Source organism: Phyllobates terribilis, unplaced genomic scaffold, assembly GCF_046119375.1.
Source record: "Phyllobates terribilis strain yellow unplaced genomic scaffold, ASM4611937v1 Scaffold_138__1_contigs__length_4804227, whole genome shotgun sequence".
NCBI lineage: Eukaryota > Metazoa > Chordata > Amphibia > Anura > Dendrobatidae > Phyllobates > Phyllobates terribilis.
The window spans coordinates 187,684-214,126 of NW_027362898.1; the positions used below are offsets into that span (position 1 = coordinate 187,684).

General features: G+C 45.5%; 15 non-coding genes and 2 pseudogenes across 15 annotated transcripts; all 17 read left to right on the forward strand.

Moving 5' to 3' along the window:
* Positions 1 to 437: 437 nt before the first annotated feature.
* LOC141205058 (U2 spliceosomal RNA) lies at positions 438 to 628 on the forward strand. Its single transcript, XR_012275832.1, has one exon. It is a non-coding gene; the product is annotated as a U2 spliceosomal RNA (small nuclear RNA).
* Positions 629 to 1,751: 1,123 nt separating this feature from the next.
* On the forward strand, positions 1,752 to 1,942 carry LOC141205059 (U2 spliceosomal RNA). The gene has a single exon (XR_012275833.1). It is a non-coding gene; the product is annotated as a U2 spliceosomal RNA (small nuclear RNA).
* A 1,122-nt stretch (positions 1,943 to 3,064) lies between these two features.
* LOC141205060 (U2 spliceosomal RNA) lies at positions 3,065 to 3,255 on the forward strand. Its single transcript, XR_012275834.1, has one exon. It is a non-coding gene; the product is annotated as a U2 spliceosomal RNA (small nuclear RNA).
* A 1,119-nt stretch (positions 3,256 to 4,374) lies between these two features.
* On the forward strand, positions 4,375 to 4,466 carry LOC141205526 (U2 spliceosomal RNA; annotated as a pseudogene).
* Positions 4,467 to 5,255: 789 nt separating this feature from the next.
* Positions 5,256 to 5,437, forward strand: LOC141205458 (U2 spliceosomal RNA). Its single transcript, XR_012276223.1, has one exon. It is a non-coding gene; the product is annotated as a U2 spliceosomal RNA (small nuclear RNA).
* A 1,122-nt stretch (positions 5,438 to 6,559) lies between these two features.
* LOC141205061 (U2 spliceosomal RNA) lies at positions 6,560 to 6,750 on the forward strand. The gene has a single exon (XR_012275835.1). It is a non-coding gene; the product is annotated as a U2 spliceosomal RNA (small nuclear RNA).
* A 1,122-nt stretch (positions 6,751 to 7,872) lies between these two features.
* Positions 7,873 to 8,063, forward strand: LOC141205062 (U2 spliceosomal RNA). Its single transcript, XR_012275836.1, has one exon. It is a non-coding gene; the product is annotated as a U2 spliceosomal RNA (small nuclear RNA).
* A 1,120-nt stretch (positions 8,064 to 9,183) lies between these two features.
* Positions 9,184 to 9,374, forward strand: LOC141205063 (U2 spliceosomal RNA). The gene has a single exon (XR_012275837.1). It is a non-coding gene; the product is annotated as a U2 spliceosomal RNA (small nuclear RNA).
* A 1,121-nt stretch (positions 9,375 to 10,495) lies between these two features.
* On the forward strand, positions 10,496 to 10,686 carry LOC141205064 (U2 spliceosomal RNA). The gene has a single exon (XR_012275838.1). It is a non-coding gene; the product is annotated as a U2 spliceosomal RNA (small nuclear RNA).
* Positions 10,687 to 11,806: 1,120 nt separating this feature from the next.
* LOC141205065 (U2 spliceosomal RNA) lies at positions 11,807 to 11,997 on the forward strand. The gene has a single exon (XR_012275839.1). It is a non-coding gene; the product is annotated as a U2 spliceosomal RNA (small nuclear RNA).
* Positions 11,998 to 13,118: 1,121 nt separating this feature from the next.
* On the forward strand, positions 13,119 to 13,309 carry LOC141205067 (U2 spliceosomal RNA). Its single transcript, XR_012275841.1, has one exon. It is a non-coding gene; the product is annotated as a U2 spliceosomal RNA (small nuclear RNA).
* A 1,120-nt stretch (positions 13,310 to 14,429) lies between these two features.
* LOC141205068 (U2 spliceosomal RNA) lies at positions 14,430 to 14,620 on the forward strand. The gene has a single exon (XR_012275842.1). It is a non-coding gene; the product is annotated as a U2 spliceosomal RNA (small nuclear RNA).
* Positions 14,621 to 15,742: 1,122 nt separating this feature from the next.
* LOC141205343 (U2 spliceosomal RNA) lies at positions 15,743 to 15,933 on the forward strand. The gene has a single exon (XR_012276110.1). It is a non-coding gene; the product is annotated as a U2 spliceosomal RNA (small nuclear RNA).
* A 1,124-nt stretch (positions 15,934 to 17,057) lies between these two features.
* Positions 17,058 to 17,248, forward strand: LOC141205069 (U2 spliceosomal RNA). Its single transcript, XR_012275843.1, has one exon. It is a non-coding gene; the product is annotated as a U2 spliceosomal RNA (small nuclear RNA).
* A 1,122-nt stretch (positions 17,249 to 18,370) lies between these two features.
* On the forward strand, positions 18,371 to 18,561 carry LOC141205070 (U2 spliceosomal RNA). The gene has a single exon (XR_012275844.1). It is a non-coding gene; the product is annotated as a U2 spliceosomal RNA (small nuclear RNA).
* A 1,122-nt stretch (positions 18,562 to 19,683) lies between these two features.
* LOC141205483 (U2 spliceosomal RNA) lies at positions 19,684 to 19,870 on the forward strand. The gene has a single exon (XR_012276242.1). It is a non-coding gene; the product is annotated as a U2 spliceosomal RNA (small nuclear RNA).
* A 5,746-nt stretch (positions 19,871 to 25,616) lies between these two features.
* On the forward strand, positions 25,617 to 25,714 carry LOC141205489 (U2 spliceosomal RNA; annotated as a pseudogene).
* The last annotated feature ends 729 nt before the right edge of the window (positions 25,715 to 26,443 follow it).

Here is a 26,443-nt window from a genome sequence, read left to right on the forward strand (position 1 = left end):
GGCAATGGAACGCTGGCTGCGCGTGTCATAATAGGCTCTGAGCCTTTATATACCTGCGCACAGCAGCAGCCACCTTCAGTCTGCTGCTGGACAGCCAGCAGCAGCAGCAGCAGGAGAGGTAATTAATCAGCAACCCTCCTGCTAAGGGTAGACAGCTGCTCGTTCCACCCCCCCCCCGCCTTAATTGGTTCTCCTCCCTTCCAACGGTGTTGAGGCGGGTGGGAACAGCCGGGGGTTGGGGGTACTGTGCTAAAAGAGGTGGAGTTATGCAGATCTAAAACGCGTGGATTGCAGCAGCAGCAAGCCGAAAAGTGCAGGCATGTGAGGGATCTAGAGGTTGACAGCATGTCTTCTTAACGGGAGTCCAGGTGGCCATCTCCACAAATGGACTTTTCAGAATCCTTGGGTGGCACCGTAGTCGGAAACCAATTCTGGTTATCGCTTCTCGGCCTTTTGGCTAAGATCAAGTGTAGTATCTGTTCTTATCAGTTTAATATCTGATACGTCCCCTATCTGGGGACCATATATTAAATGGATTTTTAGAACAGGGAGATGGAAAAAGAGCTTGCTCTGTCCACTCCACGCATTGACCTGGTATTGCAGTATCTCCAGGACCGGTGCACCCCTTCTTTAATGCAGTTTCTAAAATCAGAAAGAATTGAATTCAATGCTTTTTGTTCATTTTGCTTGTTTGTCGGATTTTGGGATGGACTCTTTGGCTTTGCTTTTCTTCTCCTCATTGGATTTTTCATGTTAAAAGTTGCAGAAGCCAGATGACAAGCTCATTTTGGTTCAACTTCAGCAACTGTGCATTGCATTGCCATGTAATGTAATGTAATGCAATGCTATCTATCTAGCTCTCCCTCTATACTTCCTTTTGGATAAACAGACATATTAGGCAAGCATTTTGGAGCTTTCACCTAAATAACTACAGGTGGTGAGATAAGCTGCACAATATAATTGACCTTTCAGTATATTGTTGCACACACACCATCTATTTAGCAAATGCCCTTGTTATCAACAGCAGCCTTTTAAACTCACCTGAGCTAACAGGTATGTGAGCTGGTTACTCTGCTGCGCTTAAAATTTCTTTTTTGGTTTGCTACAATGCCTTTTCTGAAACGTTGTCTCCCTCTGCTGGAACACTGACTTCTTTCATTTAATGCCTGCAGACTATAAAAGAGAAACCAACCCAAATAGTTTGGTTGATTAGTCTGTGGCATTCTTTTAAACTGTTGCTTATGGCGGTCTCTGTGAGCTTCTCAGTGACATTCAGCCATCCAGGTATCCCGCCTGCAGTAGACGGAATGTGGCAATGGAACGCTGGCTGCGCGTGTCATAATAGGCTCTGAGCCTTTATATACCTGCGCACAGCAGCAGCCACCTTCAGTCTGCTGCTGGACAGCCAGCAGCAGCAGCAGCAGGAGAGGTAATTAATCAGCAACCCTCCTGCTAAGGGTAGACAGCTGCTCGTTCCACCCCCCCCCCCCCGCCTTAATTGGTTCTCCTCCCTTCCAACGGTGTTGAGGCGGGTGGGAACAGCCGGGGGTTGAGGGTACTGTGCTAAAAGAGGTGGAGTTATGCAGATCTAAAACGCGTGGATTGCAGCAGCAGCAAGCCGAAAAGTGCAGGCATGTGAGGGATCTAGAGGTTGACAGCATGTCTTCTTAACGGGAGTCCAGGTGGCCATCTCCACAAATGGACTTTTCAGAATCCTTGGGTGGCACCGTAGTCGGAAACCAATTCTGGTTATCGCTTCTCGGCCTTTTGGCTAAGATCAAGTGTAGTATCTGTTCTTATCAGTTTAATATCTGATACGTCCCCTATCTGGGGACCATATATTAAATGGATTTTTAGAACAGGGAGATGGAAAAAGAGCTTGCTCTGTCCACTCCACGCATTGACCTGGTATTGCAGTATCTCCAGGACCGGTGCACCCCTTCTTTAATGCAGTTTCTAAAATCAGAAAGAATTGAATTCAATGCTTTTTGTTCATTTTGCTTGTTTGTCGGATTTTGGGATGGACTCTTTGGCTTTGCTTTTCTTCTCCTCATTGGATTTTTCATGTTAAAAGTTGCAGAAGCCAGATGACAAGCTCATTTTGGTTCAACTTCAGCAACTGTGCATTGCATTGCCATGTAATGTAATGTAATGCAATGCTATCTATCTAGCTCTCCCTCTATACTTCCTTTTGGATAAACAGACATATTAGGCAAGCATTTTGGAGCTTTCACCTAAATAACTACAGGTGGTGAGATAAGCTGCACAATATAATTGACCTTTCAGTATATTGTTGCACACACACCATCTATTTAGCAAATGCCCTTGTTATCAACAGCAGCCTTTTAAACTCACCTGAGCTAACAGGTATGTGAGCTGGTTACTCTGCTGCGCTTAAAATTTATTTTTTGGTTTGCTACAATGCCTTTTCTGAAACGTTGTCTCCCTCTGCTGGAACACTGACTTCTTTCATTTAATGCCTGCAGACTATAAAAGAGAAACCAACCCAAAAAGTTTGGTTGATTAGTCTGTGGCATTCTTTTAAACTGTTGCTTATGGCGGTCTCTGTGAGCTTCTCAGTGACATTCAGCCATCCAGGTATCCCGCCTGCAGTAGACGGAATGTGGCAATGGAACGCTGGCTGCGCGTGTCATAATAGGCTCTGAGCCTTTATATACCTGCGCACAGCAGCAGCCACCTTCAGTCTGCTGCTGGACAGCCAGCAGCAGCAGCAGCAGGAGAGGTAATTAATCAGCAACCCTCCTGCTAAGGGTAGACAGCTGCTCGTTCCACCCCCCCCCCCCGCCTTAATTGGTTCTCCTCCCTTCCAACGGTGTTGAGGCGGGTGGGAACAGCCGGGGGTTGAGGGTACTGTGCTAAAAGAGGTGGAGTTATGCAGATCTAAAACGCGTGGATTGCAGCAGCAGCAAGCCGAAAAGTGCAGGCATGTGAGGGATCTAGAGGTTGACAGCATGTCTTCTTAACGGGAGTCCAGGTGGCCATCTCCACAAATGGACTTTTCAGAATCCTTGGGTGGCACCGTAGTCGGAAACCAATTCTGGTTATCGCTTCTCGGCCTTTTGGCTAAGATCAAGTGTAGTATCTGTTCTTATCAGTTTAATATCTGATACGTCCCCTATCTGGGGACCATATATTAAATGGATTTTTAGAACAGGGAGATGGAAAAAGAGCTTGCTCTGTCCACTCCACGCATTGACCTGGTATTGCAGTATCTCCAGGACCGGTGCACCCCTTCTTTAATGCAGTTTCTAAAATCAGAAAGAATTGAATTCAATGCTTTTTGTTCATTTTGCTTGTTTGTCGGATTTTGGGATGGACTCTTTGGCTTTGCTTTTCTTCTCCTCATTGGATTTTTCATGTTAAAAGTTGCAGAAGCCAGATGACAAGCTCATTTTGGTTCAACTTCAGCAACTGTGCATTGCATTGCCATGTAATGTAATGTAATGCAATGCTATCTATCTAGCTCTCCCTCTATACTTCCTTTTGGATAAACAGACATATTAGGCAAGCATTTTGGAGCTTTCACCTAAATAACTACAGGTGGTGAGATAAGCTGCACAATATAATTGACCTTTCAGTATATTGTTGCACACACACCATCTATTTAGCAAATGCCCTTGTTATCAACAGCAGCCTTTTAAACTCACCTGAGCTAACAGGTATGTGAGCTGGTTACTCTGCTGCGCTTAAAATTTCTTTTTTGGTTTGCTACAATGCCTTTTCTGAAACGTTGTCTCCCTCTGCTGGAACACTGACTTCTTTCATTTAATGCCTGCAGACTATAAAAGAGAAACCAACCCAAAAAGTTTGGTTGATTAGTCTGTGGCATTCTTTTAAACTGTTGCTTATGGCGGTCTCTGTGAGCTTCTCAGTGACATTCAGCCATCCAGGTATCCCGCCTGCAGTAGACGGAATGTGGCAATGGAACGCTGGCTGCGCGTGTCATAATAGGCTCTGAGCCTTTATATACCTGCGCACAGCAGCAGCCACCTTCAGTCTGCTGCTGGACAGCCAGCAGCAGCAGCAGGAGAGGTAATTAATCAGCAACCCTCCTGCTAAGGGTAGACAGCTGCTCGTTCCACCCCCCCCCCCCGCCTTAATTGGTTCTCCTCCCTTCCAACGGTGTTGAGGCGGGTGGGAACAGCCGGGGGTTGAGGGTACTGTGCTAAAAGAGGTGGAGTTATGCAGATCTAAAACGCGTGGATTGCAGCAGCAGCAAGCCGAAAAGTGCAGGCATGTGAGGGATCTAGAGGTTGACAGCATGTCTTCTTAACGGGAGTCCAGGTGGCCATCTGCACAAATGGACTTTTCAGAATCCTTGGGTGGCACCGTAGTCGGAAACCAATTCTGGTTATCGCTTCTCGGCCTTTTGGCTAAGATCAAGTGTAGTATCTTTCGAAAAGGCGGTTTTGGATGTTGGCCGCCCTAGTAGATTGATACATTATGCACACTGGGGTTTAGGCGCTTGTTAGTACGCCAGGTGGCTAATATAGTCATCTGGTGGAAAGCATGGCCCCCCAGGATCGACGCCATTGGGCCGGGGAAGATCGAAAGCCCGAAGTGTGAAGTGCCCCAGGAGTGGTGACCCTGGGGTGCCTTAACTCACTGGGATTGGGAACCCCACTTGAGTTTATGGCACATTTGCACAAGCACTTCAAATTTTCTTTCTTCGCACACACCCTTATTCCGGGCCTTCTGGCCTTAGGATGGGGAATTTTTCAATTCCCGGTCGAAGGTCCGGGCAGTATTATACTGTGAAACCTTCACTATTTATTTAATTTCTTTGTCACTGTGTGTCCACTTATTCACGTGTGTCACGTCCTACTAGGATTTTGTCGGGATGCGGTTCCCTTACGGGTTCCTCTCTTGGCAGGTCTAGGGGGGGAGTGTGTGGCCATCAGGTTCCGCTCCCCCCTGAACCCCCCTGGCTCTCCTCTTTCGGGAGGAGAGCATTGTTGGCTCCCCTCTTCCGGGAGGGGAGCACAGTCTTTGGCTCCCAGTGCCTTGCTCGGGTGAGAACTCGGGCAGGTGCTGGGGGTAAGATTGGGTCGCCTCTGGCTTCGGCTGGAGGTGGCTTTTTGTCCCTGTTCCTCGCTGTGGCCTTTTGGCTCGGAGGGACGGGGAATGGTTTGGGGGACCCTTTTCCTTTTGGAGAGGGTTTCAAGAAGACCAGCATCCTAGTGCACTTTTTTTGTGGCACTTGTCACTTTTTTAAGCGCACTCGGGTTTTGTACACGAATTCGGGCTTTCGATAAAAAAAAAATCTGTTCTTATCAGTTTAATATCTGATACGTCCCCTATCTGGGGACCATATATTAAATGGATTTTTAGAACAGGGAGATGGAAAAAGAGCTTGCTCTGTCCACTCCACGCATTGACCTGGTATTGCAGTATCTCCAGGACCGGTGCACCCCTTCTTTAATGCAGTTTCTAAAATCAGAAAGAATTGAATTCAATGCTTTTTGTTCATTTTGCTTGTTTGTCGGATTTTGGGATGGACTCTTTGGCTTTGCTTTTCTTCTCCTCATTGGATTTTTCATGTTAAAAGTTGCAGAAGCCAGATGACAAGCTCATTTTGGTTCAACTTCAGCAACTGTGCATTGCATTGCCATGTAATGTAATGTAATGCAATGCTATCTATCTAGCTCTCCCTCTATACTTCCTTTTGGATAAACAGACATATTAGGCAAGCATTTTGGAGCTTTCACCTAAATAACTACAGGTGGTGAGATAAGCTGCACAATATAATTGACCTTTCAGTATATTGTTGCACACACACCATCTATTTAGCAAATGCCCTTGTTATCAACAGCAGCCTTTTAAACTCACCTGAGCTAACAGGTATGTGAGCTGGTTACTCTGCTGCGCTTAAAATTTCTTTTTTGGTTTGCTACAATGCCTTTTCTGAAACGTTGTCTCCCTCTGCTGGAACACTGACTTCTTTCATTTAATGCCTGCAGACTATAAAAGAGAAACCAACCCAAAAAGTTTGGTTGATTAGTTTGTGGCATTCTTTTAAACTGTTGCTTATGGCGGTCTCTGTGAGCTTCTCAGTGACATTCAGCCATCCAGGTATCCCGCCTGCAGTAGACGGAATGTGGCAATGGAACGCTGGCTGCGCGTGTCATAATAGGCTCTGAGCCTTTATATACCTGCGCACAGCAGCAGCCACCTTCAGTCTGCTGCTGGACAGCCAGCAGCAGCAGCAGCAGGAGAGGTAATTAATCAGCAACCCTCCTGCTAAGGGTAGACAGCTGCTCGTTCCACCCCCCCCCCCCGCCTTAATTGGTTCTCCTCCCTTCCAACGGTGTTGAGGCGGGTGGGAACAGCCGGGGGTTGAGGGTACTGTGCTAAAAGAGGTGGAGTTATGCAGATCTAAAACGCGTGGATTGCAGCAGCAGCAAGCCGAAAAGTGCAGGCATGTGAGGGATCTAGAGGTTGACAGCATGTCTTCTTAACGGGAGTCCAGGTGGCCATCTCCACAAATGGACTTTTCAGAATCCTTGGGTGGCATCGTAGTCGGAAACCAATTCTGGTTATCGCTTCTCGGCCTTTTGGCTAAGATCAAGTGTAGTATCTGTTCTTATCAGTTTAATATCTGATACGTCCCCTATCTGGGGACCATATATTAAATGGATTTTTAGAACAGGGAGATGGAAAAAGAGCTTGCTCTGTCCACTCCACGCATTGACCTGGTATTGCAGTATCTCCAGGACCGGTGCACCCCTTCTTTAATGCAGTTTCTAAAATCAGAAAGAATTGAATTCAATGCTTTTTGTTCATTTTGCTTGTTTGTCGGATTTTGGGATGGACTCTTTGGCTTTGCTTTTCTTCTCCTCATTGGATTTTTCATGTTAAAAGTTGCAGAAGCCAGATGACAAGCTCATTTTGGTTCAACTTCAGCAACTGTGCATTGCATTGCCATGTAATGTAATGTAATGCAATGCTATCTATCTAGCTCTCCCTCTATACTTCCTTTTGGATAAACAGACATATTAGGCAAGCATTTTGGAGCTTTCACCTAAATAACTACAGGTGGTGAGATAAGCTGCACAATATAATTGACCTTTCAGTATATTGTTGCACACACACCATCTATTTAGCAAATGCCCTTGTTATCAACAGCAGCCTTTTAAACTCACCTGAGCTAACAGGTATGTGAGCTGGTTACTCTGCTGCGCTTAAAATTTCTTTTTTGGTTTGCTACAATGCCTTTTCTGAAACGTTGTCTCCCTCTGCTGGAACACTGACTTCTTTCATTTAATGCCTGCAGACTATAAAAGAGAAACCAACCCAAAAAGTTTGGTTGATTAGTCTGTGGCATTCTTTTAAACTGTTGCTTATGGCGGTCTCTGTGAGCTTCTCAGTGACATTCAGCCATCCAGGTATCCCGCCTGCAGTAGACGGAATGTGGCAATGGAACGCTGGCTGCGCGTGTCATAATAGGCTCTGAGCCTTTATATACCTGCGCACAGCAGCAGCCACCTTCAGTCTGCTGCTGGACAGCCAGCAGCAGCAGCAGCAGGAGAGGTAATTAATCAACAACCCTCCTGCTAAGGGTAGACAGCTGCTCGTTCCACCCCCCCCCCCCGCCTTAATTGGTTCTCCTCCCTTCCAACGATGTTGAGGCGGGTGGGAACAGCCGGGGGTTGAGGGTACTGTGCTAAAAGAGGTGGAGTTATGCAGATCTAAAACGCGTGGATTGCAGCAGCAGCAAGCCGAAAAGTGCAGGCATGTGAGGGATCTAGAGGTTGACAGCATGTCTTCTTAACGGGAGTCCAGGTGGCCATCTCCACAAATGGACTTTTCAGAATCCTTGGGTGGCACCGTAGTCGGAAACCAATTCTGGTTATCGCTTCTCGGCCTTTTGGCTAAGATCAAGTGTAGTATCTGTTCTTATCAGTTTAATATCTGATACGTCCCCTATCTGGGGACCATATATTAAATGGATTTTTAGAACAGGGAGATGGAAAAAGAGCTTGCTCTGTCCACTCCACGCATTGACCTGGTATTGCAGTATCTCCAGGACCGGTGCACCCCTTCTTTAATGCAGTTTATAAAATCAGAAAGAATTGAATTCAATGCTTTTTGTTCATTTTGCTTGTTTGTCGGATTTTGGGATGGACTCTTTGGCTTTGCTTTTCTTCTCCTCATTGGATTTTTCATGTTAAAAGTTGCAGAAGCCAGATGACAAGCTCATTTTGGTTCAACTTCAGCAACTGTGCATTGCATTGCCATGTAATGTAATGTAATGCAATGCTATCTATCTAGCTCTCCCTCTATACTTCCTTTTGGATAAACAGACATATTAGGCAAGCATTTTGGAGCTTTCACCTAAATAACTACAGGTGGTGAGATAAGCTGCACAATATAATTGACCTTTCAGTATATTGTTGCACACACACCATCTATTTAGCAAATGCCCTTGTTATCAACAGCAGCCTTTTAAACTCACCTGAGCTAACAGGTATGTGAGCTGGTTACTCTGCTGCGCTTAAAATTTCTTTTTTGGTTTGCTACAATGCCTTTTCTGAAACGTTGTCTCCCTCTGCTGGAACACTGACTTCTTTCATTTAATGCCTGCAGACTATAAAAGAGAAACCAACCCAAAAAGTTTGGTTGATTAGTTTGTGGCATTCTTTTAAACTGTTGCTTATGGCGGTCTCTGTGAGCTTCTCAGTGACATTCAGCCATCCAGGTATCCCGCCTGCAGTAGACGGAATGTGGCAATGGAACGCTGGCTGCGCGTGTCATAATAGGCTCTGAGCCTTTATATACCTGCGCACAGCAGCAGCCACCTTCAGTCTGCTGCTGGACAGCCAGCAGCAGCAGCAGCAGGAGAGGTAATTAATCAGCAACCCTCCTGCTAAGGGTAGACAGCTGCTCGTTCCACCCCCCCCCCGCCTTAATTGGTTCTCCTCCCTTCCAACGGTGTTGAGGCGGGTGGGAACAGCCGGGGGTTGAGGGTACTGTGCTAAAAGAGGTGGAGTTATGCAGATCTAAAACGCGTGGATTGCAGCAGCAGCAAGCCGAAAAGTGCAGGCATGTGAGGGATCTAGAGGTTGACAGCATGTCTTCTTAACGGGAGTCCAGGTGGCCATCTCCACAAATGGACTTTTCAGAATCCTTGGGTGGCACCATAGTCGGAAACCAATTCTGGTTATCGCTTCTCGGCCTTTTGGCTAAGATCAAGTGTAGTATCTGTTCTTATCAGTTTAATATCTGATACGTCCCCTATCTGGGGACCATATATTAAATGGATTTTTAGAACAGGGAGATGGAAAAAGAGCTTGCTCTGTCCACTCCACGCATTGACCTGGTATTGCAGTATCTCCAGGACCGGTGCACCCCTTCTTTAATGCAGTTTCTAAAATCAGAAAGAATTGAATTCAATGCTTTTTGTTCATTTTGCTTGTTTGTCGGATTTTGGGATGGACTCTTTGGCTTTGCTTTTCTTCTCCTCATTGGATTTTTCATGTTAAAAGTTGCAGAAGCCAGATGACAAGCTCATTTTGGTTCAACTTCAGCAACTGTGCATTGCATTGCCATGTAATGTAATGTAATGCAATGCTATCTATCTAGCTCTCCCTCTATACTTCCTTTTGGATAAACAGACATATTAGGCAAGCATTTTGGAGCTTTCACCTAAATAACTACAGGTGGTGAGATAAGCTGCACAATATAATTGACCTTTCAGTATATTGTTGCACACACACCATCTATTTAGCAAATGCCCTTGTTATCAACAGCAGCCTTTTAAACTCACCTGAGCTAACAGGTATGTGAGCTGGTTACTCTGCTGCGCTTAAAATTTCTTTTTTGGTTTGCTATAATGCCTTTTCTGAAACGTTGTCTCCCTCTGCTGGAACACTGACTTCTTTCATTTAATGCCTGCAGACTATAAAAGAGAAACCAACCCAAAAAGTTTGGTTGATTAGTCTGTGGCATTCTTTTAAACTGTTGCTTATGGCGGTCTCTGTGAGCTTCTCAGTGACATTCAGCCATCCAGGTATCCCGCCTGCAGTAGACGGAATGTGGCAATGGAACGCTGGCTGCGCGTGTCATAATAGGCTCTGAGCCTTTATATACCTGCGCACAGCAGCAGCCACCTTCAGTCTGCTGCTGGACAGCCAGCAGCAGCAGCAGCAGGAGAGGTAATTAATCAGCAACCCTCCTGCTAAGGGTAGACAGCTGCTCGTTCCACCCCCCCCCCCGCCTTAATTGGTTCTCCTCCCTTCCAACGGTGTTGAGGCGGGTGGGAACAGCCGGGCGTTGAGGGTACTGTGCTAAAAGAGGTGGAGTTATGCAGATCTAAAACGCGTGGATTGCAGCAGCAGCAAGCCGAAAAGTGCAGGCATGTGAGGGATCTAGAGGTTGACAGCATGTCTTCTTAACGGGAGTCCAGGTGGCCATCTCCACAAATGGACTTTTCAGAATCCTTGGGTGGCACCGTAGTCGGAAACCAATTCTGGTTATCGCTTCTCGGCCTTTTGGCTAAGATCAAGTGTAGTATCTGTTCTTATCAGTTTAATATCTGATACGTCCCCTATCTGGGGACCATATATTAAATGGATTTTTAGAACAGGGAGATGGAAAAAGAGCTTGCTCTGTCCACTCCACGCATTGACCTGGTATTGCAGTATCTCCAGGACCGGTGCACCCCTTCTTTAATGCAGTTTCTAAAATCAGAAAGAATTGAATTCAATGCTTTTTGTTCATTTTGCTTGTTTGTCGGATTTTGGGATGGACTCTTTGGCTTTGCTTTTCTTCTCCTCATTGGATTTTTCATGTTAAAAATTGCAGAAGCCAGATGACAAGCTCATTTTGGTTCAACTTCAGCAACTGTGCATTGCATTGCCATGTAATGTAATGTAATGCAATGCTATCTATCTAGCTCTCCCTCTATACTTCCTTTTGGATAAACAGACATATTAGGCAAGCATTTTGGAGCTTTCACCTAAATAACTACAGGTGGTGAGATAAGCTGCACAATATAATTGACCTTTCAGTATATTGTTGCACACACACCATCTATTTAGCAAATGCCCTTGTTATCAACAGCAGCCTTTTAAACTCACCTGAGCTAACAGGTATGTGAGCTGGTTACTCTGCTGCGCTTAAAATTTCTTTTTTGGTTTGCTACAATGCCTTTTCTGAAACGTTGTCTCCCTCTGCTGGAACACTGACTTCTTTCATTTAATGCCTGCAGACTATAAAAGAGAAACCAACCCAAAAAGTTTGGTTGATTAGTCTGTGGCATTCTTTTAAACTGTTGCTTATGGCGGTCTCTGTGAGCTTCTCAGTGACATTCAGCCATCCAGGTATCCCGCCTGCAGTAGACGGAATGTGGCAATGGAACGCTGGCTGCGCGTGTCATAATAGGCTCTGAGCCTTTATATACCTGCGCACAGCAGCAGCCACCTTCAGTCTGCTGCTGGACAGCCAGCAGCAGCAGCAGCAGGAGAGGTAATTAATCAGCAACCCTCCTGCTAAGGGTAGACAGCTGCTCGTTCCACCCCCCCCCCGCCTTAATTGGTTCTCCTCCCTTCCAACGGTGTTGAGGCGGGTGGGAACAGCCGGGGGTTGAGGGTACTGTGCTAAAAGAGGTGGAGTTATGCAGATCTAAAACGCGTGGATTGCAGCAGCAGCAAGCCGAAAAGTGCAGGCATGTGAGGGATCTAGAGGTTGACAGCATGTCTTCTTAACGGGAGTCCAGGTGGCCATCTCCACAAATGGACTTTTCAGAATCCTTGGGTGGCACCGTAGTCGGAAACCAATTCTGGTTATCGCTTCTCGGCCTTTTGGCTAAGATCAAGTGTAGTATCTGTTCTTATCAGTTTAATATCTGATACGTCCCCTATCTGGGGACCATATATTAAATGGATTTTTAGAACAGGGAGATGGAAAAAGAGCTTGCTCTGTCCACTCCACGCATTGACCTGGTATTGCAGTATCTCCAGGACCGGTGCACCCCTTCTTTAATGCAGTTTCTAAAATCAGAAAGAATTCAATTCAATGCTTTTTGTTCATTTTGCTTGTTTGTCGGATTTTGGGATGGACTCTTTGGCTTTGCTTTTCTTCTCCTCATTGGATTTTTCATGTTAAAAGTTGCAGAAGCCAGATGACAAGCTCATTTTGGTTCAACTTCAGCAACTGTGCATTGCATTGCCATGTAATGTAATGTAATGCAATGCTATCTATCTAGCTCTCCCTCTATACTTCCTTTTGGATAAACAGACATATTAGGCAAGCATTTTGGAGCTTTCACCTAAATAACTACAGGTGGTGAGATAAGCTGCACAATATAATTGACCTTTCAGTATATTGTTGCACACACACCATCTATTTAGCAAATGCCCTTGTTATCAACAGCAGCCTTTTAAACTCACCTGAGCTAACAGGTATGTGAGCTGGTTACTCTGCTGCGCTTAAAATTTCTTTTTTGGTTTGCTATAATGCCTTTTCTGAAACGTTGTCTCCCTCTGCTGGAACACTGACTTCTTTCATTTAATGCCTGCAGACTATAAAAGAGAAACCAACCCAAAAAGTTTGGTTGATTAGTCTGTGGCATTCTTTTAAACTGTTGCTTATGGCGGTCTCTGTGAGCTTCTCAGTGACATTCAGCCATCCAGGTATCCCGCCTGCAGTAGACGGAATGTGGCAATGGAACGCTGGCTGCGCGTGTCATAATAGGCTCTGAGCCTTTATATACCTGCGCACAGCAGCAGCCACCTTCAGTCTGCTGCTGGACAGCCAGCAGCAGCAGCAGCAGGAGAGGTAATTAATCAGCAACCCTCCTGCTAAGGGTAGACAGCTGCTCGTTCCACCCCCCCCCCCGCCTTAATTGGTTCTCCTCCCTTCCAACGGTGTTGAGGCGGGTGGGAACAGCCGGGCGTTGAGGGTACTGTGCTAAAAGAGGTGGAGTTATGCAGATCTAAAACGCGTGGATTGCAGCAGCAGCAAGCCGAAAAGTGCAGGCATGTGAGGGATCTAGAGGTTGACAGCATGTCTTCTTAACGGGAGTCCAGGTGGCCATCTCCACAAATGGACTTTTCAGAATCCTTGGGTGGCACCGTAGTCGGAAACCAATTCTGGTTATCGCTTCTCGGCCTTTTGGCTAAGATCAAGTGTAGTATCTGTTCTTATCAGTTTAATATCTGATACGTCCCCTATCTGGGGACCATATATTAAATGGATTTTTAGAACAGGGAGATGGAAAAAGAGCTTGCTCTGTCCACTCCACGCATTGACCTGGTATTGCAGTATCTCCAGGACCGGTGCACCCCTTCTTTAATGCAGTTTCTAAAATCAGAAAGAATTGAATTCAATGCTTTTTGTTCATTTTGCTTGTTTGTCGGATTTTGGGATGGACTCTTTGGCTTTGCTTTTCTTCTCCTCATTGGATTTTTCATGTTAAAAATTGCAGAAGCCAGATGACAAGCTCATTTTGGTTCAACTTCAGCAACTGTGCATTGCATTGCCATGTAATGTAATGTAATGCAATGCTATCTATCTAGCTCTCCCTCTATACTTCCTTTTGGATAAACAGACATATTAGGCAAGCATTTTGGAGCTTTCACCTAAATAACTACAGGTGGTGAGATAAGCTGCACAATATAATTGACCTTTCAGTATATTGTTGCACACACACCATCTATTTAGCAAATGCCCTTGTTATCAACAGCAGCCTTTTAAACTCACCTGAGCTAACAGGTATGTGAGCTGGTTACTCTGCTGCGCTTAAAATTTCTTTTTTGGTTTGCTACAATGCCTTTTCTGAAACGTTGTCTCCCTCTGCTGGAACACTGACTTCTTTCATTTAATGCCTGCAGACTATAAAAGAGAAACCAACCCAAAAAGTTTGGTTGATTAGTCTGTGGCATTCTTTTAAACTGTTGCTTATGGCGGTCTCTGTGAGCTTCTCAGTGACATTCAGCCATCCAGGTATCCCGCCTGCAGTAGACGGAATGTGGCAATGGAACGCTGGCTGCGCGTGTCATAATAGGCTCTGAGCCTTTATATACCTGCGCACAGCAGCAGCCACCTTCAGTCTGCTGCTGGACAGCCAGCAGCAGCAGCAGCAGGAGAGGTAATTAATCAGCAACCCTCCTGCTAAGGGTAGACAGCTGCTCGTTCCACCCCCCCCCCGCCTTAATTGGTTCTCCTCCCTTCCAACGGTGTTGAGGCGGGTGGGAACAGCCGGGGGTTGAGGGTACTGTGCTAAAAGAGGTGGAGTTATGCAGATCTAAAACGCGTGGATTGCAGCAGCAGCAAGCCGAAAAGTGCAGGCATGTGAGGGATCTAGAGGTTGACAGCATGTCTTCTTAACGGGAGTCCAGGTGGCCATCTCCACAAATGGACTTTTCAGAATCCTTGGGTGGCACCGTAGTCGGAAACCAATTCTGGTTATCGCTTCTCGGCCTTTTGGCTAAGATCAAGTGTAGTATCTGTTCTTATCAGTTTAATATCTGATACGTCCCCTATCTGGGGACCATATATTAAATGGATTTTTAGAACAGGGAGATGGAAAAAGAGCTTGCTCTGTCCACTCCACGCATTGACCTGGTATTGCAGTATCTCCAGGACCGGTGCACCCCTTCTTTAATGCAGTTTCTAAAATCAGAAAGAATTGAATTCAATGCTTTTTGTTCATTTTGCTTGTTTGTCGGATTTTGGGATGGACTCTTTGGCTTTGCTTTTCTTCTCCTCATTGGATTTTTCATGTTAAAAGTTGCAGAAGCCAGATGACAAGCTCATTTTGGTTCAACTTCAGCAACTGTGCATTGCATTGCCATGTAATGTAATGTAATGCAATGCTATCTATCTAGCTCTCCCTCTATACTTCCTTTTGGATAAACAGACATATTAGGCAAGCATTTTGGAGCTTTCACCTAAATAACTACAGGTGGTGAGATAAGCTGCACAATATAATTGACCTTTCAGTATATTGTTGCACACACACCATCTATTTAGCAAATGCCCTTGTTATCAACAGCAGCCTTTTAAACTCACCTGAGCTAACAGGTATGTGAGCTGGTTACTCTGCTGCGCTTAAAATTTATTTTTTGGTTTGCTACAATGCCTTTTCTGAAACGTTGTCTCCCTCTGCTGGAACACTGACTTCTTTCATTTAATGCCTGCAGACTATAAAAGAGAAACCAACCCAAAAAGTTTGGTTGATTAGTCTGTGGCATTCTTTTAAACTGTTGCTTATGGCGGTCTCTGTGAGCTTCTCAGTGACATTCAGCCATCCAGGTATCCCGCCTGCAGTAGACGGAATGTGGCAATGGAACGCTGGCTGCGCGTGTCATAATAGGCTCTGAGCCTTTATATACCTGCGCACAGCAGCAGCCACCTTCAGTCTGCTGCTGGACAGCCAGCAGCAGCAGCAGCAGGAGAGGTAATTAATCAGCAACCCTCCTGCTAAGGGTAGACAGCTGCTCGTTCCACCCCCCCCCCCCGCCTTAATTGGTTCTCCTCCCTTCCAACGGTGTTGAGGCGGGTGGGAATAGCCGGGGGTTGAGGGTACTGTGCTAAAAGAGGTGGAGTTATGCAGATCTAAAACGCGTGGATTGCAGCAGCAGCAAGCCGAAAAGTGCAGGCATGTGAGGGATCTAGAGGTTGACAGCATGTCTTCTTAACGGGAGTCCAGGTGGCCATCTCCACAAATGGACTTTTCAGAATCCTTGGATGGCACCGTAGTCGGAAACCAATTCTGGTTATCGCTTCTCGGCCTTTTGGCTAAGATCAAGTGTAGTATCTGTTCTTATCAGTTTAATATCTGATACGTCCCCTATCTGGGGACCATATATTAAATGGATTTTTAGAACAGGGAGAAGGAAAAAGAGCTTGCTCTGTCCACTCCACGCATTGACCTGGTATTGCAGTATCTCCAGGACCGGTGCACCCCTTCTTTAATGCAGTTTCTAAAATCAGAAAGAATTGAATTCAATGCTTTTTGTTCATTTTGCTTGTTTGTCGGATTTTGGGATGGACTCTTTGGCTTTGCTTTTCTTCTCCTCATTGGATTTTTCATGTTAAAAGTTGCAGAAGCCAGATGACAAGCTCATTTTGGTTCAACTTCAGCAACTGTGCATTGCATTGCCATGTAATGTAATGTAATGCAATGCTATCTATCTAGCTCTCCCTCTATACTTCCTTTTGGATAAACAGACATATTAGGCAAGCATTTTGGAGCTTTCACCTAAATAACTACAGGTGGTGAGATAAGCTGCACAATACAATTGACCTTTCAGTATATTGTTGCACACACACCATCTATTTAGCAAATGCCCTTGTTATCAACAGCAGCCTTTTAAACTCACCTGAGCTAACAGGTATGTGAGCTGGTTACTCTGCTGCGCTTAAAATTTCTTTTTTGGTTTGCTACAATGCCTTTTCTGAAACGTTGTCTCCCTCTGCTGGAACACTGACTTCTTTCATTTAATGCCTGCAGACTATAAAAGAGAAACCAACCCAAAAAGTTTGGTTGATTAGTCTGTGGCATTCTTTTAAACTGTTGCTTATGGCGGTCTCTGTGAGCTTCTCAGTGACATTCAGCCATCCAGGTATCCCGCCTGCAGTAGACGGAATGTGGCAATGGAACGCTGGCTGCGCGTGTCATAATAGGCTCTGAGCCTTTATATACCTGCGCACAGCAGCAGCCACCTTCAGTCTGCTGCTGGACAGCTAGCAGCAGCAGCAGCAGGAGAGGTAATTAATCAGCAACCCTCCTGCTAAGGGTAGACAGCTGCTCGTTCCACCCCCCCCCCCCCCGCCTTAATTGGTTCTCCTCCCTTCCAACGGTGTTGAGGCGGGTGGGAACAGCCGGGGGTTGAGGGTACTGTGCTAAAAGAGGTGGAGTTATGCAGATCTAAAACGCGTGGATTGCAGCAGCAGCAAGCCGAAAAGTGCAGGCATGTGAGGGATCTAGAGGTTGACAGCATGTCTTCTTAACGGGAGTCCAGGTGGCCATCTCCACAAATGGACTTTTCAGAATCCTTGGGTGGCACCGTAGTCGGAAACCAATTCTGGTTATCGCTTCTCGGCCTTTTGGCTAAGATCAAGTGTAGTATCTGTTCTTATCAGTTTAATATCTGATACGTCCCCTATCTGGGGACCATATATTAAATGGATTTTTAGAACAGGGAGATGGAAAAAGAGCTTGCTCTGTCCACTCCACGCATTGACCTGGTATTGCAGTATCTCCAGGACCGGTGCACCCCTTCTTTAATGCAGTTTCTAAAATCAGAAAGAATTGAATTCAATGCTTTTTGTTCATTTTGCTTGTTTGTCGGATTTTGGGATGGACTCTTTGGCTTTGCTTTTCTTCTCCTCATTGGATTTTTCATGTTAAAAGTTGCAGAAGCCAGATGACAAGCTCATTTTGGTTCAACTTCAGCAACTGTGCATTGCATTGCCATGTAATGTAATGTAATGCAATGCTATCTATCTAGCTCTCCCTCTATACTTCCTTTTGGATAAACAGACATATTAGGCAAGCATTTTGGAGCTTTCACCTAAATAACTACAGGTGGTGAGATAAGCTGCACAATATAATTGACCTTTCAGTATATTGTTGCACACACACCATCTATTTAGCAAATGCCCTTGTTATCAACAGCAGCCTTTTAAACTCACCTGAGCTAACAGGTATGTGAGCTGGTTACTCTGCTGCGCTTAAAATTTCTTTTTTGGTTTGCTACAATGCCTTTTCTGAAACGTTGTCTCCCTCTGCTGGAACACTGACTTCTTTCATTTAATGCCTGCAGACTATAAAAGAGAAACCAACCCAAAAAGTTTGGTTGATTAGTCTGTGGCATTCTTTTAAACTGTTGCTTATGGCGGTCTCTGTGAGCTTCTCAGTGACATTCAGCCATCCAGGTATCCCGCCTGCAGTAGACGGAATGTGGCAATGGAACGCTGGCTGCGCGTGTCATAATAGGCTCTGAGCCTTTAGATACCTGCGCACAGCAGCAGCCACCTTCAGTCTGCTGCTGGACAGCCAGCAGCAGCAGCAGCAGGAGAGGTAATTAATCAGCAACCCTCCTGCTAAGGGTAGACAGCTGCTCGTTCCACCCCCCCCCCCCGCCTTAATTGGTTCTCCTCCCTTCCAACGGTGTTGAGGCGGGTGGGAACAGCCGGGGGTTGAGGGTACTGTGCTAAAAGAGGTGGAGTTATGCAGATCTAAAACGCGTGGATTGCAGCAGCAGCAAGCCGAAAAGTGCAGGCATGTGAGGGATCTAGAGGTTGACAGCATGTCTTCTTAACGGGAGTCCAGGTGGCCATCTCCACAAATGGACTTTTCAGAATCCTTGGGTGGCATCGTAGTCGGAAACCAATTCTGGTTATCGCTTCTCGGCCTTTTGGCTAAGATCAAGTGTAGTATCTGTTCTTATCAGTTTAATATCTGATACGTCCCCTATCTGGGGACCATATATTAAATGGATTTTTAGAACAGGGAGATGGAAAAAGAGCTTGCTCTGTCCACTCCACGCATTGACCTGGTATTGCAGTATCTCCAGGACCGGTGCACCCCTTCTTTAATGCAGTTTCTAAAATCAGAAAGAATTGAATTCAATGCTTTTTGTTCATTTTGCTTGTTTGTCGGATTTTGGGATGGACTCTTTGGCTTTGCTTTTCTTCTCCTCATTGGATTTTTCATGTTAAAAGTTGCAGAAGCCAGATGACAAGCTCATTTTGGTTCAACTTCAGCAACTGTGCATTGCATTGCCATGTAATGTAATGTAATGCAATGCTATCTATCTAGCTCTCCCTCTATACTTCCTTTTGGATAAACAGACATATTAGGCAAGCATTTTGGAGCTTTCACCTAAATAACTACAGGTGGTGAGATAAGCTGCACAATATAATTGACCTTTCAGTATATTGTTGCACACACACCATCTATTTAGCAAATGCCCTTGTTATCAGCAGCAGCCTTTTAAACTCACCTGAGCTAACAGGTATGTGAGCTGGTTACTCTGCTGCGCTTAAAATTTCTTTTTTGGTTTGCTACAATGCCTTTTCTGAAACGTTGTCTCCCTCTGCTGGAACACTGACTTCTTTCATTTAATGCCTGCAGACTATAAAAGAGAAACCAACCCAAAAAGTTTGGTTGATTAGTCTGTGGCATTCTTTTAAACTGTTGCTTATGGCGGTCTCTGTGAGCTTCTCAGTGACATTCAGCCATCCAGGTATCCCGCCTGCAGTAGACGGAATGTGGCAATGGAACGCTGGCTGCGCGTGTCATAATAGGCTCTGAGCCTTTATATACCTGCGCACAGCAGCAGCCACCTTCAGTCTGCTGCTGGACAGCCAGCAGCAGCAGCAGCAGGAGAGGTAATTAATCAGCAACCCTCCTGCTAAGGGTAGACAGCTGCTCGTTCCACCCCCCCCCCCCGCCTTAATTGGTTCTCCTCCCTTCCAACGGTGTTGAGGCGGGTGGGAACAGCCGGGGGTTGAGGGTACTGTGCTAAAAGAGGTGGAGTTATGCAGATCTAAAACGCGTGGATTGCAGCAGCAGCAAGCCGAAAAGTGCAGGCATGTGAGGGATCTAGAGGTTGACAGCATGTCTTCTTAACGGGAGTCCAGGTGGCCATCTCCACAAATGGACTTTTCAGAATCCTTGGGTGGCACCGTAGTCGGAAACCAATTCTGGTTATCGCTTCTCGGCCTTTTGGCTAAGATCAAGTGTAGTATCTGTTCTTATCAGTTTAATATCTGATTAGAGATGAGCGGTGTTCGACTAGAACTGTTCGCCAATCTCAAATTCGAGCTGTTTTGGGCGGTGTTCGAGTTGTTCCACGAACCCGAACGATTTGCAAAAAATTCGGCTGTTCGAGGTTATGTTCGATAACTGTTCGTGCACCAAAAGCGTGTCCTGCATGTCTGGCGCTATTTAGAGCACCAATCATGCAGGGATTGTCTGCCACTCACTGTAATGCCGCAGCCATGGTGGTTGTGGCATTACAGTGATTGCCCAAATCGATGGGAACAGTGCCAACAGTGAAACATGAAAAGCCGGCAATTCATCAGCGGCATACACCGGTACCCGACAATTTAGAACCGAAAGAATAGAGCTTCACACATAGATTAGATAGATATAAACATGTCAGTCACATATATATGAAGTACAGTGACAGTGTTGCTTACTGTACTTGTCATTTAGCGTAAAGGATTTATCAAAAAAAATAATAGTGTTTTCATGCACCGTCTCTTTAAAAAAGCCGGCCGGCAATTCAGCAGCGGTACCCGACAATTTAGAATAGAAAGAATAGAGAATCACACATAGATTAGATAGATAGAAACATGTCAGCCACATATATATGAAGTACAGTGACAGTGTTGCTTACTGTACTTGTCATTTAGCGTAAAGGATTTATCAAAAAAAATAATAGTGTTTTCATGCACCGTCTCTTTAAAAAAGCCGGCGGGCAATTCAGCAGCGGTACCCGACAATTTATAACAGACAGAATAGAGCTTCACACATAGATTAGATAGATAGAAACATGTCAGCCACATATATATGAAGTACAGTGACAGTGTTGCTTACTGTACTTGTCATTTAGTGTAAAGGATTTATCAAAAAAAATAATAGTGTTTTCATGCACCGTCTCTTTAAAAAAGCCGGCCGGCAATTCAGCAGCGGTACCCGACAATTTAGAATAGAAAGAATAGAGAATCACACATAGATTAGATAGATAGAAACATGTCAGCCACATATATATGAAGTACAGTGACAGTGTTGCTTACTGTACTTGTCATTTAGCGTAAAGGATTTATCAAAAAAAATAATAGTGTTTTCATGCACCGTCTCTTTAAAAAAGCCGGCGGGCAATTCAGCAGCGGTACCCGACAATTTATAACAGACAGAATAGAGCTTCACACATAGATTAGATAGATAGAAACATGTCAGTCACATATATATGAAGTACAGTGATAGTGTTGGTTACTGTACTTGTCATTTAGTATTAAAATAAAGGATTTATTATTAAGAAAATAGGCGTGGGGTTCCCCTTAATTTTAGGCTCTAGCGGAGGTTAAGCAGACGGCTGGGGCAGATGTTTGAAGCCTGGGAAGGGGGTAATACCCACGGAGCTTCCCAGGCTACTAATATCAGCCCCCAGCTGAATACATAGCCTTTACTAGCTATTAAAATGGGGGACCCCCCCAAAAAAATGACGTGGGGTCCCCCCTAATTTAATAGCTAGCAAAGGCTAGGCAGACAGCTGGGGGCTGATATTAATAGCCCAGGAAGGGAGCCATGAATATTGGCCCCCTCCCAGGCTAGAAACACCAGCCGTCAGCCGCCCCAGAAATGGCGCATTCATAGGATGCGCCAATTCTGGCACTTAGCCTCGCTCTTCCACGCTGCCCTGGTGCGGTGGCAGGGGGTAATAGGGTTGGGGTTGATGTCAGCTTATAATGCCAGCTGACATCAAGCCCAGGTTAGTAATGGAGAGGCGTCTATAAGACACCCCCATTACTAACCCCATAGTCAAAGTTAAAAAAAACACAAACACCCAGAATAAAGTCCTTTAATTGAAATAAAGACACAATCCTTTATTGTTCTAAATTAAACCATACTTACCGTCACGCCCATTCCAGCTGAAGCCAACGATCTCCTGCAATAAAAGAAAAATAATAAAGCAACCTCATCCTTACCTTTCCATGGTTCCCACGACAGCTTCAGCTCTGCTACATCGAGATGACAGGCTGGACCGCAGCAGAACGCTGCCATCCAGCCTGTCATCCCGCAGACACTGAGAAGCGCAGGCTTGCTTGCGCTGCTCAGCGTCTCTCTGTGACGACATCCAGATGAGCCGAGTTCATGTCCAATGAACTCGGCTCACCTCATGCACGTCACTGACAGCGTGGGAAAATTCTCACGCTGAAGCGGTGAGTGCAGGAAAATTTTCCCACGCTGTCAGTGACGTGCATAAGGTGAGCTCATGTCCAATGAACTCAGCTCACCTCCTGCACGTCACTGACAGCGTGGGAGAATTCTCCTGCACTCAGCGCTTCAGTGTGAGAATTCTCCCACGCTGAAGCGCTGAGTGCAGGAGAATTTTCCCACGCTGTCAGTGACGTGCATGAGGTGAGCCGAGTTCATTGGACATTAACTCGGCTCATCTGGATGCCCTCACAGAGAGACACTGTGGAGCGCAAGCAAGCCTGCGCTTCTCAGTGTCTGCGGGATGACAGGCTGGATGGCAGCGTTCTGCTGCGGTCCAGCCTGTCATCTCGATGTAGCAGAGCTGAAGCTGTCATGGGAACCATGGAAAGGTAAGGATGATGTTGCTTTATTATTTTTCTTTTATTTCAGGAGATCGTTGGCTTCAGCTGGAATGGGTGTGATGGTAAGTATGGTTTAATTTAGAACAATAAAGAATTGTGTCTTTATTTCAATTAAAGGACTTTTTTCTGGGTGTTGTGTTTTTTTTAAATACTTTACTAGAAATTCATGGTGGTCATGTCTAATATTGGCGTGACCCCATGAATTTCGGGCTTAGGGCCAGCTGATAATGCCAAGCTGGCCCTAACCCCTTTATTACCCAGTGAGCCACCGCATCAGGGCCCTGGATGAGTTGGGTACAGCGCCAGAAGATGGCGCTTCTATGAACGCGCCATTTTCCGGGATGGCTGCGGACTGCAATTTGCAGCGGGGGGGGGCCCAGAAAGCTTGGGCCTCCCTGCGCTGCGGATTCCAGCCCCCAGCTGCCTAGTTGTACCTGGCTGGACACAAAAACAGGGCGAAGCCCCACGTCAATTTTCTTTAAATTATTTCATGAAATAATTAAGAAAAAAAGGGCTTCCCTATATTGTTGTGTCCGGCCAGGTACAAATAGGCAGCTGGTGGTTGGGGGCAGCCCGTTCCTGCCTGCTGTACCTGGCTGGACACAAATATAGTGCGAAGCCCCACGTCAATTTTTTTTAAATTATTTCATGAATTTCCTGAAATAATTTAAAAAAATTTAAGTGGGGCTTCGCACTATATTTGTGTCCAGCCAGGTACAGCAGGCAGGAACGGGCTGCCCCCATCCACCAGCTGCCTATTTGTACCTGGCCGGACACAACAATATAGGGAAGCCCTTTTTTTCTTAATTATTTCATGAATTTCATGAAATAATTTAAAAAAAAAGTACGTGGGGCTTCGCCCTATTTTTGTGTCCAGCCAGGTACAACTAGGCAGCTGGGGGCTGGAATCTGCAGCGCAGGGAGGCCCAAGCTTTCTGGGCCCCCCCCCGCTACAAATTGCAGTCCGCAGCCACCCCGGAAAATGGCGCTTTCATAGAAGCGCCATCTTCTGGCGCTGTGCCCAACTCATCCAGGGCCCTGGTGCGGTGGCTCACTGGGTAATAAAGGGGTTAGGGCCAGCTTGGTATTATCAGCTGGCCCCAAGCCCAAAATTCATGGGGTCACGCCAGTATTAGACATGACCGCCATGAATTTCTAGTAAAGTATTTAAAAAAAACACAACACCCAGAATAAAGTCCTTTAATTGAAATAAAGACACAATTCTTTATTGTTCTAAATTAAACCATACTTACCATCACACCCATTCCAGCTGAAGCCAACGATCTCCTGCAATAAAAGAAAAATAATAAACCAACCTCATCCTTACCTTTCCATGGTTCCCACGACAGCTTCAGCTCTGCTACATCGAGATGACTGGCTGGACCGCAGCAGAACGCTGCCATCCAGTCTGTCATCCCGCAGACACTGAGAAGCGCAGGCATGCTTGCGCTCCTCACTGTCTCGCTGTGACGGCATCCAGATGAGCCGAGGTCATGTCCAATGAACTCGGCTCACCTCATGCACGTCACTGACAGCGTGGGAAAATTCTCCTGCAATCAGCGCTTCAGCGTGAGAATTTTCCCACGCTGTCAGTGACGTGCATGAGGTGAGCCGAGTTCATTGGACATGAACTCGGCTCTTCTGGATGTCGTCACAGAGAGACGCTGAGCAGCGCAAGCAAGCCTGCGCTTCTCAGTGTCTGCGGGATGACAGGCTGGATGGCAGCGTTCTGCTGCGGTCCAGCCTGTCATCTCGATGTAGCAGAGCTGAAGCTGTCGTGGGAACCATGGAAACGTAAGGATGAGGTTGCTTTATTATTTTTCTTTTATTGCAGGAGATCGTTGGCTTCAGCTGGAATGGGCGTGATGGTAAGTATGGTTTAATTTAGAACAATAAAGGATTGTGTCTTTATTTCAATTAAAGGACTTTATTCTGGGTGTTTGTGTTTTTTTTAACTTTGACTATGGGGTTAGTAATGGCGGTGTCTTATAGACGCCTCTACATTACTAACCTGGGCTTGATGTCAGCTGGCATTATAAGCTGACATCAACCCCAACCCTATTACCCCCTGCCACCGCACCAGGGCAGCGTGGAAGAGCGAGGCTAAGTGCCAGAATTGGCGCATCCTATGAATGCGCCATTTCTGGGGCGGCTGACGGCTGGTGTTTCTAGCCTGGGAGGGGGCCAATATTCATGGCTCCCTTCCTGGGCTATTAATATCAACCCCCAGCTGTCTGCCTAGCCTTTGCTAGCTATTAAATTAGGGGGGACCCCACGTCATTTTTTTGGGGGGGTCCCCCATTTTAATAGCTAGTAAAGGCTATGTATTCAGCTGGGGGCTGATATTAGTAGCCTGGGAAGCTCCGTGGGTATTACCCCCTTCCCAGGCTTCAAACATCTGCCCCAGCCGTCTGCTTAACCTCCGCTAGAGCCTAAAATTAAGGGGAACCCCACGCCAATTTTTTTAATAATAAATCCTTTATTTTAATACTAAATGACAAGTACAGTAACCAACACTATCACTGTACTTCATATATATGTGACTGACATGTTTCTATCTATCTAATCTATGTGTGAAGCTCTATTCTGTCTGTTATAAATTGTCGGGTACCGCTGCTGAATTGCCGGCCGGCTTTTTTAAAGAGACAGTGCATGAAAACACTATTATTTTTTTAAATAAATCCTTTACACTAAATGACAAGTACAGTAAGCAACACTATCACTGTACTTATTATATATGTGACTGACATGTTTCTATCTATCTAATCTATGTGTGAAGCTCTATTCTTTCTGTTCTAAATTGTCGGGTACAGATGCTGAATTGCCGGCCGGCTTTTTTAAAGAGACAGTGCATGAAAACACTAATATTTTTTTTAATAAATCCTTTACACTAAATGACAAGTGCAGTAACCAACACTGTCACTGTGCTTCTTATATGTGTGACTGACATGTTTCTATCTATCTAATCTATGTGTGATGCTCTATTCCTTCTTGTCTAAATTGTCGGGTACCGGTGTATGCCGCTGCTGAATTTGCCGGCCGGCTTTTTTAAAGAGAGTGTCTTCTGAGCAGTTTGTCAGCTTTTGGACACCTTTGCAGGTGTTTTCTATGTGTTTCTATGTGTTTTTGTTTGCCTGCCATTGGTTTTAACGGTGTTCGACGGTGTTCTAAGGTGTTCGACGAACAGTTCGACGAACAGTTCCTCGAACATCCCGGTGTTCGACGAACCGAACCGAACCCGAACACTACGGGGGTGGCTCAACACTATATCTGATACGTCCCCTATCTGGGGACCATATATTAAATGGATTTTTAGAACAGGGAGATGGAAAAAGAGCTTGCTCTGTCCACTCCACGCATTGACCTGGTATTGCAGTATCTCCAGGACCGGTGCACCCCTTCTTTAATGCAGTTTCTAAAATCAGAAAGAATTGAATTCAATGCTTTTTGTTCATTTTGCTTGTTTGTCGGATTTTGGGATGGACTCTTTGGCTTTGCTTTTCTTCTCCTCATTGGATTTTTCATGTTAAAAGTTGCAGAAGCCAGATGACAAGCTCATTTTGGTTCAACTTCAGCAACTGTGCATTGCATTGCCATGTAATGTAATGTAATGCAATGCTATCTATCTAGCTCTCCCTCTATACTTCCTTTTGGATAAACAGACATATTAGGCAAGCATTTTGGAGCTTTCACCTAAATAACTACAGGTGGTGAGATAAGCTGCACAATATAATTGACCTTTCAGTATATTGTTGCACACACACCATCTATTTAGCAAATGCCCTTGTTATCAACAGCAGCCTTTTAAACTCACCTGAGCTAACAGGTATGTGAGCTGGTTACTCTGCTGCGCTTAAAATTTCTTTTTTGGTTTGCTACAATGCCTTTTCTGAAACGTTGTCTCCCTCTGCTGGAACACTGACTTCTTTCATTTAATGCCTGCAGACTATAAAAGAGAAACCAACCCAAAAAGTTTGGTTGATTAGTCTGTGGCATTCTTTTAAACTGTTGCTTATGGCGGTCTCTGTGAGCTTCTCAGTGACATTCAGCCATCCAGGTATCCCGCCTGCAGTAGACGGAATGTGGCAATGGAACGCTGGCTGCGCGTGTCATAATAGGCTCT